Source organism: Sus scrofa, chromosome 17 (genome assembly GCF_054392235.1).
Source record: "Sus scrofa isolate SSC_HxYL_T2T_F1_AM1 chromosome 17, Sscrofa_HxYL_maternal_Yorkshire_Landrace_v2.0, whole genome shotgun sequence".
In the NCBI taxonomy this organism is placed as follows: Eukaryota; Metazoa; Chordata; class Mammalia; order Artiodactyla; family Suidae; genus Sus; species Sus scrofa.
The window spans coordinates 49300800-49323183 of NC_139399.1; the positions used below are offsets into that span (position 1 = coordinate 49300800).

A 22384-nucleotide genomic window follows, 5' to 3' on the forward strand; every position below is an offset into this window, starting at 1 on the left:
TTCCTGCTGTGGCACAACAGGATTGTCAGAGTCTCTGCAGTGCCAGGACGCAGGTTCCATCCCTAGCCCGGCACAGTGGGTTAAAGGATCTGGTGTTGCCACAGCTGCAGCAGCGTAGGTTGCAACAGCAGCTTGGATCTGATCCCTGCCCAGGGAACTCCATATGCTGCAGGGTGGCCAAAAAAAGAAAAAAAAAAAATCCCTTGTAGGTGGCCCTGACTCCCCCAACACCAAAGTGGCCCATGTTCTCAGCGCTTCAGCCCTGTTCACAGGGCCACGAGGGCAGTGAGGACACAGACAGCCTCCTCTCCCCCACCGGGGCCACCTCCCCTTACTCCTTCTAGGAGTCTCTCTCTCTCTTTCCCTCCCTCCCTCTCTCCCTCTCACAGGAAGCTGAGTGCCAGGTGCAGAGAGGGGTCAGAGCTGAAGGCCATCAAGGGGAGTTTCACATGCCCTTGGCCTTGGCCTTTCTGTGCTGGTCAGAACTGTGTTCTCTAACTTTCTTAGAAAGCTTCTTGGCTCCCATCATTCATTCAGCCATTCATTCATTCACTCATTCTACAAGTATTTACTAAATGCTTACTCTAGACCAGGTACACGAAGAGGGCTAGCATCACAATGGAAAGAAGAGACAGGGGCCCTGGACCTGCACAGCCCACAGCCCTGTGGAAGAGGTGGACCTGCATCGAAGAGCCACAGAGGAACTATCAAGCTCCAGACTCCATTAGGTTTTATAAGAAATACTGGGAGCAATGGGAAGAAACAAGGTGCCTGGCTCATTCACACACACACTCATACTCTATGCATAATCCATCTTGACTTAGAATTTGCCCCTCACCGCAGGCTCCCGTCCCCATCTGTCACCCCTCGTCCCACAGCTTCCATTCTGATTGATGTCCAGCAGGAAGGGGCCTTGTGGTGGGAGACCCATGGCTGACCCTCCCCAAGTGGCATCCAGCTGCCTCTTCCCTGTCTCTGGGTGCCGGGGCCCTTCCTGGGCTCTGGGTCTCTGTAGTTGAGCAACCGTTAGTGAGTGACCTTTAGTGGTCCTGCTTTGTCCCTGGTCAGCATTGCAGTGGGCCCTTCCCCAAGCAAGTGACTATTAGTGAGTGACCATTGGCCCCACTAAAAAGAGCCTGAATTTGGACTTAGGGAAGATGGGTTTCTTTTTTTAAATAATGATTTTTTTTTTTTGTCTTTTGTTCTTTTAGGGCCGCACCAGCAGCATATGGAGGTCCCCAGGCTAGGGGTCTAATCAGAGCTGTAGCCGCTGGCCTGTACCATAGCCACAGCAATGCAGGGGCCGAGCCACATCTGCAGACTACACCACAGCTCACAGCAGTGCTGGATCCTTAACCCACTGAGCGAGGCCAGGGATCGAACCTGCAACCTCATGGTTCCTAGTCAGATTTGTTTCCACTGCACCATGACAGGAACTCCTAAAAATAATGATTTTTATTTTTTCCATTATAGCTGGTTTACAGTGTTCTGTCAATTTTCTACTGTATGGCATGGTGACCCAATTACACACACATGTATACAATCTTTTTTTCTCCCATTATCCTGCTCCATCATAAGTGACTAGAACATAGTTCCCAGTGCTACACAGCAGGATCTCATTGCTTATCCATTCCAAATGCAATAGTTTGCATCTATTAACCCCAAATTCCCAATCTATCCCACTCCCTCCCCCTCCCCCTTGACAACCACAAATCTGTTCTCCAAGTCCATGATTTTCTTTTCTGTGGAAAGGTTCATTTGTGCCTTATATTAGATTCCAGATATATGCGATGTCATATGGTATTTGTCTTTCTCTTTCTGACTTACTTCACTTAGTATGAGAGTCTCTAGTTCCATCCATGTTTCTGCAAATGGCATTTTTGTTCTTTTTTATGGCTCAGTAGTATTCCATTGTGTATATGTACCATATCTTCTTAATCCATTCATCTGTCAGCGGACATTTAGGTTGTTTCCATGTCTTGGCTATTGTGAATAGTGCTGCAATGAACATAAGGGTGCACGTGTCTTTCTCAAGGAAAGTTTTGCCTGGATATATGCCCAAGAGTGGGATTGCCAGCTCATATGGGAGTTCTATATTTAGTTTTCTAAAGTACGTCCATACTGTTCTCCATAGTGGTTGTACCAATTTACATTCCCACCAACAGTGTAGGAGGGTTCCCTTTTCTCCACACCCTCTCCAGATTTGTTATCTGTGGACTTATTAATGATGGCCATTATGAGAGGTGTGAGGTGGTATCTCATGGTAGTTTTGATTTGCATTTTTCTAATAATCAGTGATGCTGAGCCTTTTTCCATGTGCTTGTTGGCCATCTGTATATCTTCTTTGGAGAAATGTCTCTTCAAGTCTTTTGCTTATTTTTCCATTGGGTTGTTGGCTTTTTTGCCGTTGAGTTGTATAAGTTGTTGGAAGACGGGTTTTCTGAGACACTCGTCTGCCATCTTCTTGGTCTGCTAGCTTTCTGATTAAAGTCGTTATTCCTTGCCCCACAACTCGTCTCTGGATCTGTTGGCCTCTTGTGTGGTGAGCAGAGTGAACCTGGGTTCTGTATCATCTGGGGAGGATCCTATTGTCTCATTTCCACCTGGGACCAAAAATCAGTGAGGCCACCCCTTCCAGGCCTGGGCTTCGTACACAGTGGCTGGTCTTGCTGCCTCCAGAAGAAAAGCCAGCAGCTGCTTCCCTCTGTATTACGGCAGCAGGTCCACAAAAACTGCCAGCATCCTTCTCTATCAAGTCAGAGGGAATATCAGTAAGTTCCTGGTGAGTTTTGTGTCTGAGCCCAGTCCCTGGGAGCTCTGGGACCTTGAGGGCTCACTAGGCCGCTCAGGGTTGGCGGGGGCAGAGTCCACCCTGGGGTGATCTTCCCCTCAGGCCTCTGTCTCCCAAGAAACCAGGTGGAACCCTGCTGTGAGGTTAGGGGTCAGCCTATGCACCCCTTAGGATCCATTATGGAGTCTGAAGTTTTGCCTGCAGCTGGCCTCGGGCAAGGAAGGGGCCGGGGTGGGGGGTTGTTCAGTGCAACAGTTGTCAGTACCTCTGGGCCAGCCCAGCTGAAGTGGACCTCCTTCCAGGCCAGTGGCCATGATTCCCTAAGGAATTCTCTAAACACATGACCAGTTCTGAGCATCCCCGGATTTCTGGGAACTGACCTTGAGCAGCTGCGAGCATCCTCAGCTGTGTTCTCTGGAGCAGGAATTCTCCAACTTGAGCAGTGCCTCGGGATCACCAGGACAGCTCTTAGGACAGTGGCTGGACCCTTAGAATCAGCATTTCTAGCAAGTTCACAGGTGATGCTGATGCCGGTGGTGCAGGGGCCACACTCTGAGAGCCAATGGCCAAGGAGGAGAGGCGGAGACCAGCCTTGGGGTATAGTGATCCTTTGCAAGGGAGGGAGAGAAGAGGAGAAAGGGTGAATTCCAGACCTGGCCACAAGGGGGCGGTGGAGCACAGATTGCGTCAGAGAGGGTCCCTTCAGCGGCAAGAAGGCTGGTCTTTCCTCTTCCTTCGCACAAGTTAAATGTCACTTTTACTTCATTCGCATTTTTTTCTCCCTAGTCTAGCACTCAAGGAGTGTTGTCCTTCCAGTGAGTTAATAGAGGAGCTTGGTGATGAGACTGCTTGCCTGTGTTTTTTTTTTTTAATATTTTTTTTAATTTTCCCACTGTACAGCAATGGGGTCAGGTTATCCTTACATGTATACATTACAATTACAGTTTTCCCCCACCCTTTCTTCTGTTGCAACATGAGTATCTAGACAAAGTTCTCAATGCTACTCAGCAGGATCTCCTTGTAAATCTATTCTAAGTTGTGTCTGATAAGCCCAAGCTCCCCATCCCTCCCACTCCCTCCCCCTCCCCCTCCCCCTCCCATCAGGCAGCCACAAGTCTCTTCTCCAAGTCCATGATTTTCTTTTCTGAGGAGATGTTCATTTGTGCTGGATATTAGATTCCAGTTATGAGTGATATCATATGGTATTTGTCTTTGTCTTTCTGGCTCATTTCACTCAGGATGAGATTCTCTAGTTCCATCCATGTTGCTGCAAATGGCATTATGTCATTCTTTTTTATGGCTGAGTAGTATTCCATTGTGTATATATACCACCTCTTCCGAATCCAATCCTCTGTCGATGGACATTTGGATTGTTTCCATGTCCTGGCTATTGTGAATAGTGCTGCAATGAACATGCGGGTGCATGTGTCTCTTTTAAGTAGAGCTTTGTCCGGATAGATGCCCAAGAGTGGGATTGTGGGGTCATACGGAAGTTCTATGTATAGATTTCTAAGGTATCTCCAAACTGTTCTCCATAGTGGCTGTACCAGTTTACATTCCCACCAACAGTGCAGGAGGGTTCCCTTTTCTCCACAGCCCCTCCAGCACTTGTTGTTTTTGGATTTATTAATGATGGCCATTCTGACTGGTGTGAGGTGGTATCTCATGGTAGTTTTGATTTGCATTTCTCTTATAATCAGCGATGTTGAGCATTTTTTCATGTGTTTGTTGGCCATCTGTATATCTTCTTTGGAGAAATGTCTATTCAGGTCTTTTGCCCATTTTTCCATTGATTGGTTGGTTTTTTTGCTGTTGGGTTGTATAAGTTGTTTATATATTCTAGAGATTAAGCCCTTGTCAGTTGCATCATTTGAAACTGTTTTCTCCCATTCTGTAAGTTGTCTTTTTGTTTTTTTTTGGGTTTCCTTTACTGTGCAAAAGCTTTTCAGTTTGATGAGGTCCCATGGGTTTATTTTTGCTCTAATTTCTATTGCTTTGGGAGACTAACCTGAGAAAATATTCATGATGTTGATGTCAGAGAGTGTTTTGCCTATGTTTTCTTCTAGGAGTTTGATGGTGTCCTGTCGTATATTTAAGTCTTTTAGCCATTTGCCTGTGTTTTTCAATGTGGTCTGGGCCCCACGTTGAACCTGCAGCCACCCAGAGGGGCAGGGAGGAGAAGCGGGAGGGGGAGGGTTGGTGTTATGACAACAGTTTTGAAGGGCAGGGTGCTGCAAAGGCAGCTTCTGTGGGACCCGGCTCCACGCCTCTCCCAAGGTCCCAGGTCTTTCCCTTCCTTCTTTCCTGGGTCTGTCCCCCTGGGACAGGTGAAGCCTCATTCATTCATTCATTCAACAGTGACTTTATTGAGCCCTTTGTATTTTGCCAAGAGCTTTACAGATTTAATCTTCACAGGTAATCCAGGTCTTCATTCGTTCGTGCTTCCTCAGAAGCAGACCCCGAAACAATGATTCAAGTGCAGATAGGGATTCCAGTTAGCAAAAAGGTGTGGGAAGCTGAGAAGGGGAGGCAGCCCATAAAAGGATGCATCATCCAGCAAGTTACTACTGAGCACCAGAGTTCAGTTCTCCTGGAGAACTCTGAGAAACAGTGTAGAAGACATCCAGCAGTTATCCCCACCCAAGGGGCAAGAGAGTTGGCTGTTTATTTTGCGGGGTTTTTTTTTGTTTGTTTGTTTGTTTGTTTTTTGTCTTTTTAGGGCCACACCCAAGGCATATGGAGGTCCCCAGGCTAAGGGTCAGGGGTCCAGTGGAGTTGTAGCCTCTGGAGCCGAGTCTGCGACCTACACCACAGCTCACAGCAACACTGGATCCTTAACCCACTGAGCAAGGCCAGGGATTGAACCTGCGTCCTCATGGATGCTAGTCAGATTCGTTTCCACCGGGTCACGATGGGAGCTCCGGGATCTGGGTATTTAGGCATCAGCTCCTGTGAGTCATCAGTTGAGGTTTCCTCTTGACAAGGGTGGGCATTTTGTTCCCTGGCCCTTCCAGCCTATGTGAGCACAGGCATGGTTTGCTCTAGTTGCCAGAGAGAGCCCTCTGATAAAGGGCTATCGATGCTGGCAATTAGAAGTTAGCCACTGTACGCTGAAATGGTGGGTGCTGAAAGGATATTGCTGGTGCATTGAGGGCAATGTCCTGCTTGACCTTGAAGGTGAAGATGATGATGGAGATGATGGTGATGGTGATGATAATGGGGATCATGATGGTAACGGTGATCACAGTGATGCTGTTGCTCCTGCTGCACCTGCTAATAGTCGTGATGATGATAGTGAAGATGGTGGTGCTGATGGTAGCACGACGGTGATCACGGTGGTCATGGTGGAGATGATGATGGTGGTGGTGGTGGTGCTAATGGGGATGCTGATGATGCTGACGATGGTGATGGTGATAATGGGGATGCTGATGATGCTGACGATGGTGGTGGTGATATTGGGGATGCTGATGATGCTGACGATGGTGGCGGTGGTGGTGATAATGGGGATGCTGATGATGCTGACGATGGTGGCGGTGGTGGTGATAATGGGGATGCTGATGATGCTGACGATGGTGGTGGTGATATTGGGGATGCTGAAGATGCTGACGATGGTGATGGTGATAATGGGGATGCTGATGATGCTGACGATGGTGGTGGTGATATTGGGGATGCTGATGATGCTGACGATGGTGGCGGTGGTGGTGATAATGGGGATGCTGATGATGCTGACGATGGTGATGGTGATAATGGGGATGCTGAAGATGCTGACGATGGTGATGGTGATAATGGGGATGCTGATGATGCTGACGATGGTGATGGTGATAATGGGGATGCTGAAGATGCTGACGATGGTGATGGTGATAATGGGGATGCTGAAGATGCTGACGATGGTGATGGTGATAATGGGGATGCTGATGATGCTGACGATGGTGGTGGTGATATTGGGGATGCTGATGATGCTGACGATGGTGGCGGTGGTGGTGATAATGGGGATGCTGATGATGCTGACGGTGGTGGTGGTGATAATGGGGATGCTGATGATGCTGACGATGGTGGCGGTGGTGGTGATAATGGGGATGCTGAAGATGCTGACGATGGTGATGGTGATAATGGGGATGCTGAAGATGCTGACGATGGTGATGGTGATAATGGGGATGCTGATGATGCTGACGGTGGTGGTGGTGATAATGGGGATGCTGATGATGCTGACGATGGTGGTGGTGATATTGGGGATGCTGATGATGCTGACGATGGTGGCGGTGGTGGTGATATTGGGGATGCTGATGATGCTGACGGTGGTGGTGGTGATAATGGGGATGCTGATGATGCTGACGATGGTGATGGTGATAATGGGGATGCTGAAGATGCTGACGATGGTGATGGTGATAATGGGGATGCTGAAGATGCTGACGATGGTGATGGTGATAATGGGGATGCTGAAGATGCTGACGATGGTGATGGTGATAATGGGGATGCTGAAGATGCTGACGATGGTGATGGTGATATTGGGGATGCTGATGATGCTGACGATGCCAAGATCGTCACAAATAATCCAGTGTTTCAGTTTGAGGGATGATGTGATGCCAGCAATTGATAGTCACTAAGCACTGACAGTGAATCTGGTACTTCTCCTATGTTCACCCCTTTCATCTCACAACAACCTTAAGAGACATATTATTTTTATGACCTCTTTACAGGAGAAGAAAACTGAGTCTCTGAAAGTTAGTGTTACTCAGCCACATGGCCAGTAAGTGACAGGATTTAATTCTAATGCAGGTTAGTCTGGTGTCAAGATGCAGGCTCTTAAGTATTTTGGATCATAAATCCAAACTGTTCCTCCCTAAATACCCAAATTTAAAAGTATTTTAGTGATAATCACTTCCTCCATCTCCCTCTTTCTCTCCTCTCCTCCCACAGCACAAACGCCAAGAAGGAACCAAGATAACCTAGTGAGGTGGGGTTGACATGAATCCTGGAACTGCATGGCAGGGTGTTTGGAGATTGTAGCAGGTTATGGGCCTTTAAGTGACCTCAGTTTCTCCAAAGAGCCCAGACTGGATGAAGCATGAATTTAGCCCAGCAGTAGCCCCACAGTTCTATGAGGTAAGTGGTACCATGGTCCCATTCTACACACAAAGGAACTGAAGCCCAGAGAGGCTATGCCATGAGTCCAAAGTCACACAGAGAGTGAGAATCTTGGATGCCCAATTCTGAATCCAGACCTCTTTCAATCACACTACAGTTGCTTGAAGTAGGATCAGGACCTGGGAGGTGCTAGTGAGAGAGGACAGTCAAGAACAGAAGTGGAGAGCCTGGGTAGATTGTCTATGGGGGGGATCGCCATGGGACTCAGCCAAAATTGCAGCTTCTGTTCCCCAATTCCTCCCTACCCCCTACAATCCACCTGCAAGCCTTGTTGGACCTCCCACCAAATATGCTCTCACCTCTGCCCCACTTCACTCCTCTGTTCCTGCTGTCATCCTAGTCCAAGCCTCTCTCACCTCACTGCCTTTGATGATGGTGGTGAAAATGGTGGTGGTGATGGTGGTGGTGATGATGGTGGTGGTGATGGTGATGATGGTGATGGTGGTGGTGAAAATGGTGGTGATGGTGGTGGTGGTGGTGGTGATGGTGATGATGGTGATGGTGGTGATGATGGTGATGGTGGTGGTGATGGTGGTGGTGGTGGTGGTGGTGATGGTGGTGGTGCTGGTGATGGTGGTGGTGGTGATGATGGTGATGGTGGTGGTGATGGTGGTGGTGGTGATGATGGTGATGGTGGTGGTGGTGGTGCTGGTGATGGTGGTGGTGGTGATGGTGGTGATGGTGGTGGTGATGGTGGTGGTGGTGATGATGGTGATGGTGGTGGTGATGGTGGTGGTGGTGATGATGGTGATGGTGGTGGTGATGGTGGTGGTGGTGATGATGGTGATGGTGGTGGTGGTGGTGCTGGTGATGGTGGTGGTGGTGATGATGGTGATGGTGGTGGTGATGGTGGTGGTGGTGGTGGTGGTCCAAAGTCTCAGTGGCTTCAACGCCTTTGAACTACTCTCTCTCCTTGCCCTCCTATCTGCCCTCTGTACAGCGGCCATAGCGACCCTTGTAAAACAAAAATTCAATTCTGTTAAACACCCTTTTACTGAAAACCTTCCAGAGGGATCCCAAACCACTTAAAACAGTATCCCAACTCCTTACCCTGGCCTATGAGTCCCATCCAGTATCTGTGATTCCAGTATCTCTGATTCCACTCTATCCACCCTGTCCGTCACTTTGCACAACCAGCCTCATGAGCCTCCTTTCCATTCCTCAGACATACCAACCTCATTCCTGTTCTAGAACACTCTCCCCCCAGCTACTCCCATGGCCAGCTCCTTTCACCTCTGGGTATCGGCTCACATGTCCCTTCCTTCTTTCTCTGACCATCCCCTTCGATGCTGCTTCCTCTCCTGTCCTCTCTCTCTCCCCATCTCATTGCCTTAATTTTCTTTCTAGAATTTATCATTACCTGAAATTATCTTATTTAATTGCTTTTTTACCCATCTGTGACCCTAACTAGGATGTAGCCCCATGAAAGCAGAGACCATGTAGGACTTTGCTGACCTTTGTGGATCTGATGGTATCACAGGTGCCCAATACAAATCCATCAGATGAGGGGAGTTCCCATCAAGGAGCAGTAGAAACAAATCCGACTAGGAACCATGAGGTTGCAGGTTTGATCCCTGGCCTCGCTCAGTGGGTTAAGGATCCAGAGTTGCCGTGAGCTGTGGTGTAGGATGTAGACGTGGCTTGGATCTGGCGTGGCTGTGGCTGTGGTGTAGGCTGGCAGCTGTAGCTCTGATTCAACCCCTAGCCTGGGAACATCCATATGCTGTGGGTGTGGCCCTAAAAGCAAAATAAATACATAAATATCCATCAGATGAGTTAATGGATCCATGAATTCCTCTCTGCTGCTCTGTTTCTTCCAGAAACTGTTGCCCTCACCACCTGACTTAACTCTGGCCTCTCTGATATGCAGTGTAAAGTTGAGGAAATGCACCTGGAGTACCTCTAACGAGTGCTCATGAGGGGCTATCATCACGATTATTAATTATTAACAAGAGCCAGGCAGCCTGAAATGGTGAGTAATGCTATCACCTCCCCCAGGGTTCTCACACCTGCGCTGGCCCCATGGCACACCCCACTCCCTCATTAACAGAGCCAGGATGCTAGGAAGCTGGGTGCTTGGAGGAACAATCCTTTAACCTTGGCAGGAGGAGGGGCGCTTGCCTCGGTGGCTCCCGGGAGCCCAGGCCTGGCTGTGCTCCCTCCCACTCTGCGTGGGCCGTCAGCCCTCAGCAGAGGAGCCCGGTTTAATCACATGCCAGTTTCCCCATTCATCTTCAGTGCTATCCGAAGGCTCATCTTCTCCCACCCTCTGGCGTCATGGTGATTGATGATCTTGCACCAGCCCTGCTGCAGGGTTAGCACAGCTCGCAGTGGGTGCCCAGCTTCTCCGGGCTCTTTGCAGTCTGGGCCTGACTTGGGCTGGGATCATGTTTCTTTTAAGGAGCCCTGTTAGGGATGAAATCATGTCCCCCTCCCCCTTTCCCAAATTCATATGTTGAAGCCATAACCCACAAATTGACTGTATTTGACTATCAGGTTTTTAGGAGGTAATTAAGGTTGAATGAGGTCACAAGGGTGGGGCCCTGATCCCATAGGCCTGGTGTCTTTATAAGAAAATGAAAGGCAGTGTGCTCTCTCTGTGCACACACAGAGCCAGGGCCATGTGAGGACACAGTGAGGAGGCAGCTACCTGCAAGGCAGGAAGGGAGTCCTCACCAGAAACCAAATTTTCTAGCACCTCAGTCTTGGTCTTCTAGCCCCCAGAACTGTGAGAAAGTAAATGTCTGTTGGTTAAGCCCCTTGCCTGTGTGTTTTGCTGTAGCAGCATACGCGGACTAAAACGAGCCCTGCTGCCTCCAGCTTTTGAGAGGGAGGAGGATGAGGTTTGGAAAGATGCCCTCCAGTGGAAGCATTTCCTTGGGCCAGTGCTGAAAAGGACCCCTGAGCAGGTGAGTTGACTCACCTGGCATTCAGGTGAGAGCTTCCCTGGGAAAGGCAGTGCTTAGAGGGGTCGCCCTGGGCTGGCTGGGGCTACAGGCAACTTGCCCAACTTTGTGTTCCCAGAGATTCACCCACTGTTTCTTCCTTTTTGCTTTTTAGAGCCGCACCTGCAGCATAGGGAAGTTCCCCAGCTAGGGGTCGAATCAGAGCTGCAGCTGCCTGGCTATGCCACAGCCACAGCAATGCTGGCTCTGAGCTGCATCTGTGATCTATGCCACAGCTTGTGTCAACAGAGGATCCCCAACCCTCTGAGCAAGTCAGGGATCGAACCCACACCCTCATGGAGACTAGCTGGGTAACCTGCTGAGCCACAGCGTGAACTCCCTCGCCTGCTGTTTCTATGCCACAGAGGGTGGGGAGGATGAAATGAGGGAGTCTGCAGTAACTGGACAATGACTTTAAGTGCCCATAGCTGGGCTCGGCTGGGGCCAGAGTAATAAACAGATAGGGAGGGTCTCTGCCCTCAGGGGACTCACTGACTAATGAGAGAAACACACTAAGTTAGAACTGAAATGCCCTCTCATCATGACAGAATTCAGTGAAAATAAAGCAGAGAGAGAGAGAGAGAGACGGGGGCAGGGAGAGGGGCAAAGAGCAGGGGTAGGGAGGCGGGAATTACGGGCGGATCTTCATTTCGAGTGGCCAGAGAAGGGTCTTAGATTTGGGGCCCCAAGAAGCACACTCTGGACTGAGAACCGGAGAGCAAGTATTTGGGAGGTGATCCCAGGAAGACCCAGTGAGAGTAGAGACCAGAGATGCGGGAGGGTGGAGCCACTGAAGGCTGTGCTGGTGAGCAGGTTAGAGCCTGGGCAGCTGCGGCTCAATGCTGCAGAGCCTTTTGGGGAGTGTGTAGTTACATCTTTAATATGAGCCAAGCAAGGAGGAAAGAAACTAGAGTATTATTATCCACCGATTTCTCCTTGAAGGGTTGCGTGCTGCTCCCATGGGCTCATTCGATGCATCCCACAGGCACACAGGCTGAACACCTTCGTGTGTCAGAGAAAGGCCAGGTTCTTGCAAAGGGAGGTCGGTCTTGGTGGGCACCAAGGGGTGTGGGCGGGGGCTGACAAGCGTGGAGTGTCTGCTACCAAACACCTTTCTGAGGAGGTGACATTAGAACTGCCACCAAAACGATGAGTCGGGGCCAGCCATCAGAATTGCTGGGAGGAGGAGTTCTCTTGTGGTATGGTGGGTTAAGGATCTGGTGTTGTTGCTGCTGGAGTGCAGGTTTGATCCCCGGCCCGGGAACTTCCATGTGCCCCAGGCATGCCCCAAAAATATAAAATAAAATAAAATAAAATAAAATAAAATAAAATAAAATAAAATAAAATAAAATAAAGGGAGAGCTGGGAGAAGAGGTTTGCAAAGAGAGGGAAGAAAAAGGTCTCTGCCATGGCCATTGTTGTTGAAGTATCGTGTGCCGGGGCAGAGAGCTTGTCTGGGTATCTGGGCTGAGGGACAGATCAGGCCCCCCCTCCAGAGATTTCCTAACCCTCTCTCCCCACCAGCTTCATACAGACTCCTCCCATCCTTGTCCCCTTGCTCCTCTGCTCCTCTCATTGGCCCCAACATCTTCTGAACTGACTCTGTCTTCCCTTGTCTCAGACCCTTAGACTGCTGTTCCCTCTTCTGAGAATGCACTTCCACCCCATTTCTGCCTGCTGAAACTTTCCAGCATACAGTCAACAAAGATTTCTGTTGAGAGCCAGGAACTGGGGATGGAGCATTGAATCAACACAGACCTTCCCTTCAGAGTCTAGGGAAGGAAGAAAAAATTAAAATAGTAAAACAAAATAAAGTAAAATAAAATAGAAAACTCTCGTCCAACAAATTGCTATATAATTACAATTGTGGGAAGTGTGATGAGGAAGAGGGATCAGAAACGCACAGGGCAGGGGAAGTGGACTACGTCTGGAGTCTCCCAGGAGGCTCTGGGGGAGAATGATTATTAAGCTGAACTAGAAAGCTGAACGGGTGAGAGGTGGAAAGGCATGCTGGGCAGAAGGAACAGTATGTGGTAGACTCTGAGCAAGGAACTTGGTGTGGAGGAGACAAGGAAAGGCTGGTGTGGCTGGAGTTGAGGGAGGGCAGGGGGGCAGTGGGAAGACCGGCCAGGGACTGGAAATGGATCCAAAGAGGTCTGGGAAGACTGGAAGCATTTAAGTCCACCCAACCACTGGCCTGGGAATTCTGAGACAGCCCCAGGTTTGCTCTTAGCAAATCTAGATATGGCCCCAAATGCCCCTGCCTGGGACAATCTGTTGGTCTGCTCTGGGTCGGGCTAGTATTCCTCACTGCCCAAGGCCCTCCCAAGGGCTCTCAGATATTCTTCAAGGCTTTCATTGAAGTTCCTCCCCTCTAAGACGTCTTCTAACCTTGAAATCAGGAGAGATCTCGGCCTTCCACACCCTCCGTGCACTTGGCTCCCAGTCTTTGAAGGGCATCTCTGTGAAGATGAACTTCCTCCGGCTGCCGCTGGGGGCAGAGCAGCCCGGACTTTGGCTGGGGATGAGGGTGGGAGGGTGCCGCCCTCAGGTGGGCAGGTGACTCTCCCTCGGCACGTCCCGAGGTCCATACTCCTGCCGGCCCCTCACACATGGGTTCTATAGCATGGGTGCATTTGCGATCTGTAAAGAACTTCATCCACAGACTTGAGGGGTCTCCTGTCCTGATTTTCCAGCCCCGATGGGAACAAGCTGATGTCCACTGCTGTGCTTTGCAGGTCCCTGGAACCAATGCTGAAGTGGTGGAAACAAAGAGGACTCCCAGAAAACCCATCTTGCTGCCCTCTGCCCACTCCCCCCCCTCAGGGGGGGGAGTGGGGGCTGCTCAGATGGTGGGAGATTCCTTCTATTGAGAACCCCTCTTCCCACCCCAGCCACTTTGCTGTTCTGGGGGAGGGGAATGGGAGCCACTTTCATTGTCCCTGAACACTGGCTGGCAGGAGGCCCAGGGAGGGGGGTCCCCAATAGGGAATCTGCAGCTGCCTGTCTTTAAGGTAAAATTACCGTAATTACTCCAATTACCAAATCCATCAAGAGCGTTGGATTGAGGAGGCCGGTGAACAATCAGTTCTGAGGAGTGTGAGTCATGGGGGTGGGGGCGCAAAGTGCAGGAGGGAGTGGGGCTGATGTTAGACCAGGCTCTTGATTAAGGTGGGGGTGGGGAAACACAGAGAAAGCATAATTAGCCAAGATTCCACTTTGCTCCCACAATGCGATTTTCCTCCTATATTGGAAATAATTATTTTTAATTTTTTATGATTTCATTTTATTATTTTATTTTATTTTATTTTATTGTCTTTTTAGGGCCCCACCAGTGGCACATGGAGGTTCCCAGGCTAGGGGTCAAACCGGAGCTGTAGCCGCTGGCCTACGCCACAGCCACAGCAACGCTGCATCCGAGCCACGTCTGTGACCTACACCACAGCCCACAGCAACCCCGGATCCTTAACCCACTGAGCAAGGCCAGGGAGCAAACCTGCGTCCTCATGGTTACTGGTTAGATTGGCTTCTGCTGGGCCACAATGGGAACTCTGAAATAAATTTTTTTTAAATCCTCTTGCTGGCCACACCCCAAGTCCAGCTGATGTGGTTCATCTTTACCCTCTATGAGAGTTAAAAGTAAACAAAACAAAAAGAACAGCAGCTGGCACCTCTCACAGGCTCTTGCTCTGGGCCAAGCCCTGTGCAAAGAGCTCTGCAAGTTTCATCCCTTCCAACCCCATGGAGCAGGTTTAGTCCCATTTTACAGATGTGGGCTTCGTGCCTCTCCTCTTGGCTTAGATGCTCCGGACACAAGACCCTGGGTGTGGTTTGTCTCCGTCTCCCTCGCTCTTGACTTACCTAGTAAATCTGCTTCTGGCACATGCTCAAGAGATAGTTGGTGAAGGAAATGAAGTACCAGGCTGGCAGGCTTGGTGGGTTCCTGGGAAAAATCACCACACTGGCCAGACCCCCTGAAATCACCTCATCTCCTCCCTCCTATGCCTTCTCCATCCAACCTACAGCCTAGATATTGGGGCCTGGAGCTCCTGTGGGGCTCATGGAGCATGGAAGAGGACCATGGCCGCCAGACGTACCCCACTGAGACAGAACAGTGACCCTCATCACCCATGAGGATGCTTCAGCGCTGTGGAGTAGTATATGTTTTATCACTATTCAAAATCTATGCATAGAGAGTTCCCAGTGTGGCCCAGCAGGTGAAGAATCCAACTAGTATTCATGAGGATGTGGGTTTGATCCCTGGCCTTCCTCAGTGGGTTAAGGATCCAGTGTTGCCACAAACTGTGCCATAGGTAGAAGATGTGCCTCGGATCTGGTGTTGCTGGGGCTGTGGTGTAGGCCGGCACTGCAGCTCAGGTTTGACCCCTAGCCTGGGAACTTCCATATGCTGCAGGTGCGGCCCTAAAAAGCAATATATATGCATAACATTTAACATTTTAACCACTTTTAGGGGTACCGTTCAGTGGCGTTAGGTACATTCACATTGCTGTAAAACCATCAATGCCATCCATCCCCAGAACTTTTTCATCTTCTCAAAGAGAAACTCTGGGCGTTCCCGTTGTGGTGCAGTGGTTAACGAATCCAACTTGGAACCATGAGGTTGCAAGTTCGATCCCTGGCCTTGCTCAGTGGGTTAAGGATCTGGTGTTGCCGTGAGCTCTGGTGTAGGTTGCAGACGCGGCTCGGATCCCACGTTGCTGTGGCTGTGGTGTAGGCCTGCAGCTGCAGCTCTGATTCAACCCCTAGCCTGGGAACCTCCATATGCCACAGGAGCAGCCCAAGAAATGGCAGAAAGACAAAAAAAAAGAAACTCTGTACCCACTAAATAGGAACTCCCCATCCCCCTCTCCTCCAGCCCCTACCAGTAACCACCATTTGACTATTCCAGGTAGCTCATGTGTGTAGACTCATACCACACGTGTTCTTCTGGCTTATTTCACTTAGCATGCTGTCTTCAAGGTTCATCCAAAGTTGTAGCATCTGTCCGAATTTCATTCCTTTTAAAGGCTGAAATACTGCTCCTTTGTGTGTGTGTACTGCAGTTTGTCTATTTGTTCATCCATTGATGGACATTTGGTGGTTTTTTACCTTGTGTCAATGGACACAGGTGTGTAAGTATCTGTTTGAGTCCCTGGTTTTCAGGTCTTTTGGGTATAGACTCAGAAGTGGAATTGCTGAATCATATGGTTATTCTATACTTAATTTTTAAAGAAACCATCAGACTGGTATATATATTTTTTACCACAATTTAAGAATACCCGCCTCCCAGTGATGGTAACTGTTACCTAATGATTTCCCCCATACTCTGGATAAAATGAACATTCTAAGAAGACGCATTCTCTGCTAACTCTGCCAGCCTATTCATATTCCTCTTTGAAAAGCATGGCTATCCTTCATTCATTTATTTATTCTGCATATATTGGCTGGGTACCTCCTATGTGTCAGGAACCCCACTAGATTCTGGGGATGTAATGGCGAGGAAACTGGATTTACAGCCTGGAGGGGAGGCAGGCATCTGAGGCATTAAAGGCCCAGAGCCATTCTCAGAGCCCAGCCATAGAAGCAGTGTCTTCAGCCGTCAGCAAGGAAGCTTCGTGGTGGGCTGGCCCAGACTTGGGTGTCCTGTCTCTTTCCTCCGTCTCAGCTTTTTCATCTGTGAAATGGGAGTAATCAGTCTCCACCCCCACCTCATTAGTGTGCAAGACAAACTCTGTATCCCTCTCACTCTTTGCTTTTTCCTTCCCCATCAGTGAGACAGTAAGAGAAGAATCATGCCCATTTTACTGACAAACAGACTGAGGTTCAGGGAGGCAGAGCTGGTCCCAAATGTGCTCTGCTGAGTCCTCAGCAGGGTCTTTCACTCTGTCCCCAGTCCTCCTCAGCCTTCGGGGGGCACTGCCCACTCCTCCAACTGGGCTCCAGCTGAAAGTGTCGGTGTCTCCTGGCATCTGAGGACAAAGACGGGGGCTTTGCAGGAACCTCCCAGGGCACTTCCCCCTTACTTGCTCTCACCTATCTGGCCCACTGGGCTCAAGCTGGGGCATCGGCTCCCACAGTTCTGGAAGTTTGAAGTCCAAGATCAAGATGAGGCAGGTTTGGTTTGTCCTGAGGTCCCTCTCCTTGGCTTGCAGACGGCCACCTTCCTGCTGTGTCCTCACGTGGCCTTTCCTCTGTGTATGTGCATCCAGCCTCCTTTGTTTGTTTGTTTGTTTAGGGCCGTACCTGCAGCATATGGAGGCTCCCAGGCTAGGGGTCCAATCAGAGCTGCAACTGCCAGCCTACACCACAGCCATAGCTGCACTGGATCTGAGCCACATCTGTGAGCTACACCACAGTTCATGGCAACGCCAGTTCCTTAACCCACGGAGTGAGGCTAGGGATTGAATCCATGTCCTCATGGATACTAGTTGGGTTCGTATCCACTGAGCCACGAAGAGAAATCTCCCTACTCCCTTCTTATAAGGGCATCGGCCCTATAGGATTAGGGTACCACCTTTATAACTTAATTTAACCTTAGTTACCCCCTTAGAGGCCCTATCTCCAAATACAATCATGTAGGGGGTTAGGGTTTCAACCTCTGAACTTTTAGCGTAGGGGTGGGGACACCATTCAATCCATAACAAGTACTCAGGAATTAAAAGGAAGAAGTTAATGATAAATAAGGGAAGCCAGACATAAAATGTATCTGAGTCTCATGATAAAATGCTAGAAAAGTCAAAACAAGTCCATAGTGACAGGAAGCACATCTGTGACACTGGAGGGATGGGTGGGAGAGTCTGCGGGGAGAGGGGTTGACTGCAAAGTGGTCAGTCAACTCCTTTTGGTTTTTAAGGCTGCAACTGCCGCATATGGAGGTTCCCAGGCTAGGGGTCTAATTGGAGCTGCAACTGGCAGCCTATACCACAGTCACAGCAACGCCAGATCCAAGCCATGTCTTCGACCCACACCACAGCTCACGGCAACGCTGGACCCTTAACCCACTGAGTGAGGCCAGGGATCCAACCCACGTCCTTATGGATACTAGTCTGATTCATTACCACGGAACCACAACGGGAACTCTTGAAAATGTTGCCTCTTGATTGAGGTGGTGGCTGTATGGATGTGTACATTCGCCAAAACTCGCTGAACTGTACGCTGAAAATGGGTGCATTTAATTTTATGTGAATTGTGCCTCTTTAAAATAAACGTTTCAAACCCTACCTCGAAGGGTTAAAAAGAAGGTTCAGGTTAGGTGGTGGTTCAGTGTAAATGAGTTAATGCCTGCAAAGGGCTTAGATTGGAGCCTGGCACAGAGTAAATGTGCAAGTAAATGGTAACCATAGTAACCTGAAAACAAGACTGGTGCTCATACCTGGGGCAAGAGAGAGAAATAAACACAGAGGGCACTCATGGGCAGGGGTGGGGGGGAGAGGAGGGGAGAGGAAGAGGGGGCAGGCAAGGGCTGTGACCTTGGCTCTCCAGAGTCCTAGCTGCCTGCTGACCCAGGGGAGGAGCCCCCAGCACCTGTCAGCATCTTCTGGGCCCAGGGACCAGCCACCCACAACTCAGCCCCTGCTCTGTCCCCATCTGGCTTTTCTTTATTCATTCATTCATTCATCCACTGAACACGTGCCCTGGACCACCACCCAGATCAACAAAAGTCATCAACGAGCTGCTTCCGTTTACTGAGTGTGTTTCAGGCGCGGGATATTTTAGGTTGAGCCAATTCAAACAGCTGATATTTGACCGATTTTCACGCACAGAAACAGCAGCTTACTGTGGTTCAATCAAATACATGATCACTGGAGTTCCTATTGTGGCTCAGGGGGTTAAGAACCTGACTAGTATCCATGAGGATGCGGGTTCGACCCCTGGCCTCGCTCAGTGGGATCCGGCATTGCTGTGAGCTGTGGTGTAGGTCACAGATGCAGCTCAGATCTGGCATTGGTGTGGCTGTGGTGTAGGCCAGAAGCTACAGCTCTGATTCAACCCCTAGCCTGGGAACTTCCATATGCAGCAGGTGTGGCTCTAAAAAGACCAAAAAAAAAAAAAAAAGAAAGAAAGAAAAAAGAAAAATCACTTTCCATCCTCACGACAAGTCCATAGAGGAGATATCGTCATTTTCCTTCCTGGGGACTAGGAAGACATATCTGGGGCAGTGAAACGTCTGGCCCAAGGTCCCACAGCTGTAAATAGTGGCTGGATTTGAACCCAGGCCTGACTCTGAAACCCTTATGTTTCTTGCCCTGAAAAAGTCAGTCTAGTGGGCAGAACACACTACGTCTCCCTGGGTCTCCCCCACAACGAGCACCCCAGAGCCCCAGACAGGCTGCCTTCTGCTCTTCAGACTGTGGGTATAAGGGTCCTCAGCCTTCCGAGGATGCCAAGAACCTAGCGCCCCTGCCCCCGGTTCCCCTGCCCACCAGGACGTCCTACCCCTGCCTGGTCTGCCTTCCCCAGGGCCTTGGGCAGCTTATTGTTCAGGCAGAACAGGCTGGGCCCCGGCTGGGGATGTGTTTATGCTCTTCTGCTGCCCCAGGAGTTGGCCTCATTCTGCCCATCTTGTCCCCACTCTGGGCCAGCCCCTCACCCACCTTGCCCTCTTCCCAGGCTCCCTCTGAGTTTACGTTTGTCTTTAATTCACAGCTCATTAGCAGATCAAAGAAGACGGAGCCCCCCTATGTCCAAGAGACCCTCAGGCAGCCCCCTCCTCACACTCTGTGAGGACCACCCCCCCTTGGCACGAGGAAAGGGGCTCCCCCTTGGTTGCTCTTTGTGAAGCGAGAGAGAGGCCGGGGTCTGGCTCCAGGTGCCCCCATCCGTAGCTGGGCCAGAGACTGAGCTGGGGGTGGGGGCTGAGGTGGAGGGACTGGGAAGCAGCCTCAGCCCCCTCCTCCAGTGCCTGAGCAGGACAAGGACAGTTAATTCCTCTGGTGTTATCAGCTGGGCACAGGCGCTGGTTGCATAGCAACCCAGATTGCTCTCCATCGCCAGTGCTCAAAAAGAAAAAAAAAAAAAATCAGCATTTTCTCCAATTTCACATCAATGAGATGGAAATGGGCCGGGGTAGCCCAGACTCCCTGCCCCCAGTGCGGCTCCTTTGCCGCAGGGAGTTTCTACCCATCCCCCCAGGTAGGGACCCCACTCCTAAGTCCTGCATCTCCCTCTTGCCTCCCCCAGACCAGACTGGGTGTAGGAATCCCCCAACCACACTACCCTACAGTAGTATGCAGCTGGGTCAGGAGCTAAGTGGGTTTGAGCAAGGGAATGCTGGGCAGGCTGGGAACCCTTGTGATAGAATCTGAGCTGTAGGAGCCCCAGCCAGTCCTGGCAATGGCCTTGATTTATTCATTCATTAAGAAATATTTACTGAGCACCTACTGGATGCCATAACCCTAAACTCCCCAGGTTTGGCAGGTTAAAGATGGCTACAAATTCTTTGCCACTCCTCTCACGGAGGTGAATGGCTATTTCCCTTCAGGCCTGGCTCTGTAGCCTATGTGACAGTAGTGATACTGTGTAACTCTATGACTGGGTCCTAAGAGATTAATAGCTTCTGCCTTTGTCACTTGAAATGCTTCTTCTTGGAACCCAACCACCACGATGAGAGGAAGCTCAAGCAGACACATGGGAAGGCCTTCCTGAAATCCGTATCATTTGCCAGTCACATGAGAAACTCATATGTTGGCATGTAAAGCAGAAGAATCATCCAGGGAACGCCACCAAACCCTCAGCCCACAGAATCATGAGCAAATAAAACTGTTCTTGATTTAAGCTGGTAAGTTTTGGAGCAACTTGTTTGGCAATAATAACTGAGACACCAGAAAAACTTACTTTAGTCATTCATAAACTCCCAGAGATCAACAAACACGGCTTAGGTACCTAATGTTGCAAGGCCCTGTGCTAAGCTCCGAAGCAAAATGCCACTCAAGAGAGCTGAAATCTAAAATGCTGGAGCGGAGTTCTCGTTGTGGCTCAGTGGTTAACGAATCCAACTAGGAACCATGAGGTTGTGGGTTTGATCCTTGGCCTTGCTCAGTGGGTTAAGGATCTGGCATTGCTGGGAGCTGTGGTGTAAGTTGCAGACCGGGCTCGGATCCTGCGTTGCTGTGGCTTTGGCATAGGCCAGCGGCTACAGCTCTGATTAGACCCCTAGCCTGGGAACCTCCATGTGCTGCGGGAGCAGCTCTAGGAAAGGCAAAAAGACAAAATAATAATAACAATAATAGTAATAATAAAATGCTGGAGAGCTGGGGTATCCAGAGATGGCAGAGATGCAAGAGAATGAAACTAGAGCTGGATGATGAATATAAGTAATTTGTAATTAGGGGGTCAAGAAAGAAGGTGAAGAAGGGAGTTCCCACTGTGGCAAAATGGGATCACACCTGTGGCTTAGATTTGATCCCTGGCCAGGGACCTCCATGTGCCACAGAGCAGCCAAAAAGAAAAAGAAGAGGGTGAGGAAGGCAACATTGGTTTCTGACCAGACCACATAGTTTTAAATTTGAGTACTGACTCCACTAATTTGGAAATGGGTGTCTGGATGCTACTGAGAAAAATTCTGACACTAAGTCAGTTCCAGAGACCTGTGATTGATTGGTGATGTCTGCAGTGGGTAGGCAATTAGAGTAAAGACACATATGTCATACACGTACCTCTTGAGCCCACACTGTCCACTAGCCTCTGTGATTAACTCTCCTGCCTAAGTCTCCTCCTGGTAAACTAAGTGTTCAGGCTGGTTTCATGGGGGCTGGAGCAGAGACGACCCCAGGCGTGCACTACTTTGAGACCTGGAGTTACAGACCTCCATATAAGCCAGCAGGGCAGCTTCAGAGGGTTCTTTTTGGTTTAGGTTTTTTGTTTTTTTTTCATGTCTCCTAATCAATTCAGTCCAAAATTCCATTGTCTCATTGTATGTGGTTGGGTCAGAGTTTTTCTTTCTTTCTTTCTCTCTCTCTCTCTCTTTCTTTCTTCCTTCCTTCCTTCCTTCCTTCCTTCTTTCTTTCCCTCCTTCCTTCCTTCCTTCCAGGTATTTTTAGTGACTTTCAGTATAGTTCTATTGATACACAAAAAAACCACTTTCCTCACACAGATCTTGGACATCACTTGTGAGATGTATCCTTGGACTCTGTTTGTTTGTTGTGGGTCAGACTTTCTTGACCCTCATTGCACATCAGTGCCACTGATCATGGGCAACAGGTGTGTGGTGGGGCAAAGATGTGGTGTGTAGAGGGCGTGGGATGAGATGGGAGAAGATGAGGCTGGAGACCTGGGTTCTCAAAGTGTGATCCACTGACCAGCAGCATCAGCCACCTGGGAACTTGTTGGAAATGCAGAGTCTTGGGCCTCACCCCAAGCCTACTAAATCAGAAACTTCCAGGCTGGGACCAGAAGCTGTGTTTTCACAAGTCCTTCAGGTGGTTCTGATGTACTCTCAAGTTTGAGAAGCACTGAGCTAGGAAGAGCAGAGGGAGGAGCCATGCAGGGTCTTCTGCATGATGTA

At 49.7% G+C, this 22384-nt stretch overlaps 1 protein-coding gene across 11 annotated transcripts in view; it reads left to right on the forward strand.

Annotated features, from left to right (window-relative positions):
- ADIG (adipogenin) overlaps positions 1-22384 on the forward strand; it is a 42009-nt gene that overhangs the window by 9760 nt on the left and 9865 nt on the right. For 6 of the 11 annotated variants that reach the window (XR_014831824.1, XR_014831825.1, XR_014831828.1 and 3 more), the window contains 3 exons: positions 7709-7894; positions 9757-9908; positions 10719-10845. The gene's annotated coding sequence lies outside the window, so the exon portion shown is untranslated. Of the gene's footprint in view, positions 1-7708; positions 7895-9756; positions 9909-10718; positions 10846-12502; positions 12714-14906; positions 15043-19527; positions 19641-20434; positions 20656-22384 lie in introns of those variants that run through there. The other 5 variants (XR_014831829.1, XR_014831833.1, XR_014831832.1 and 2 more) reach the window with 5 other exon arrangements.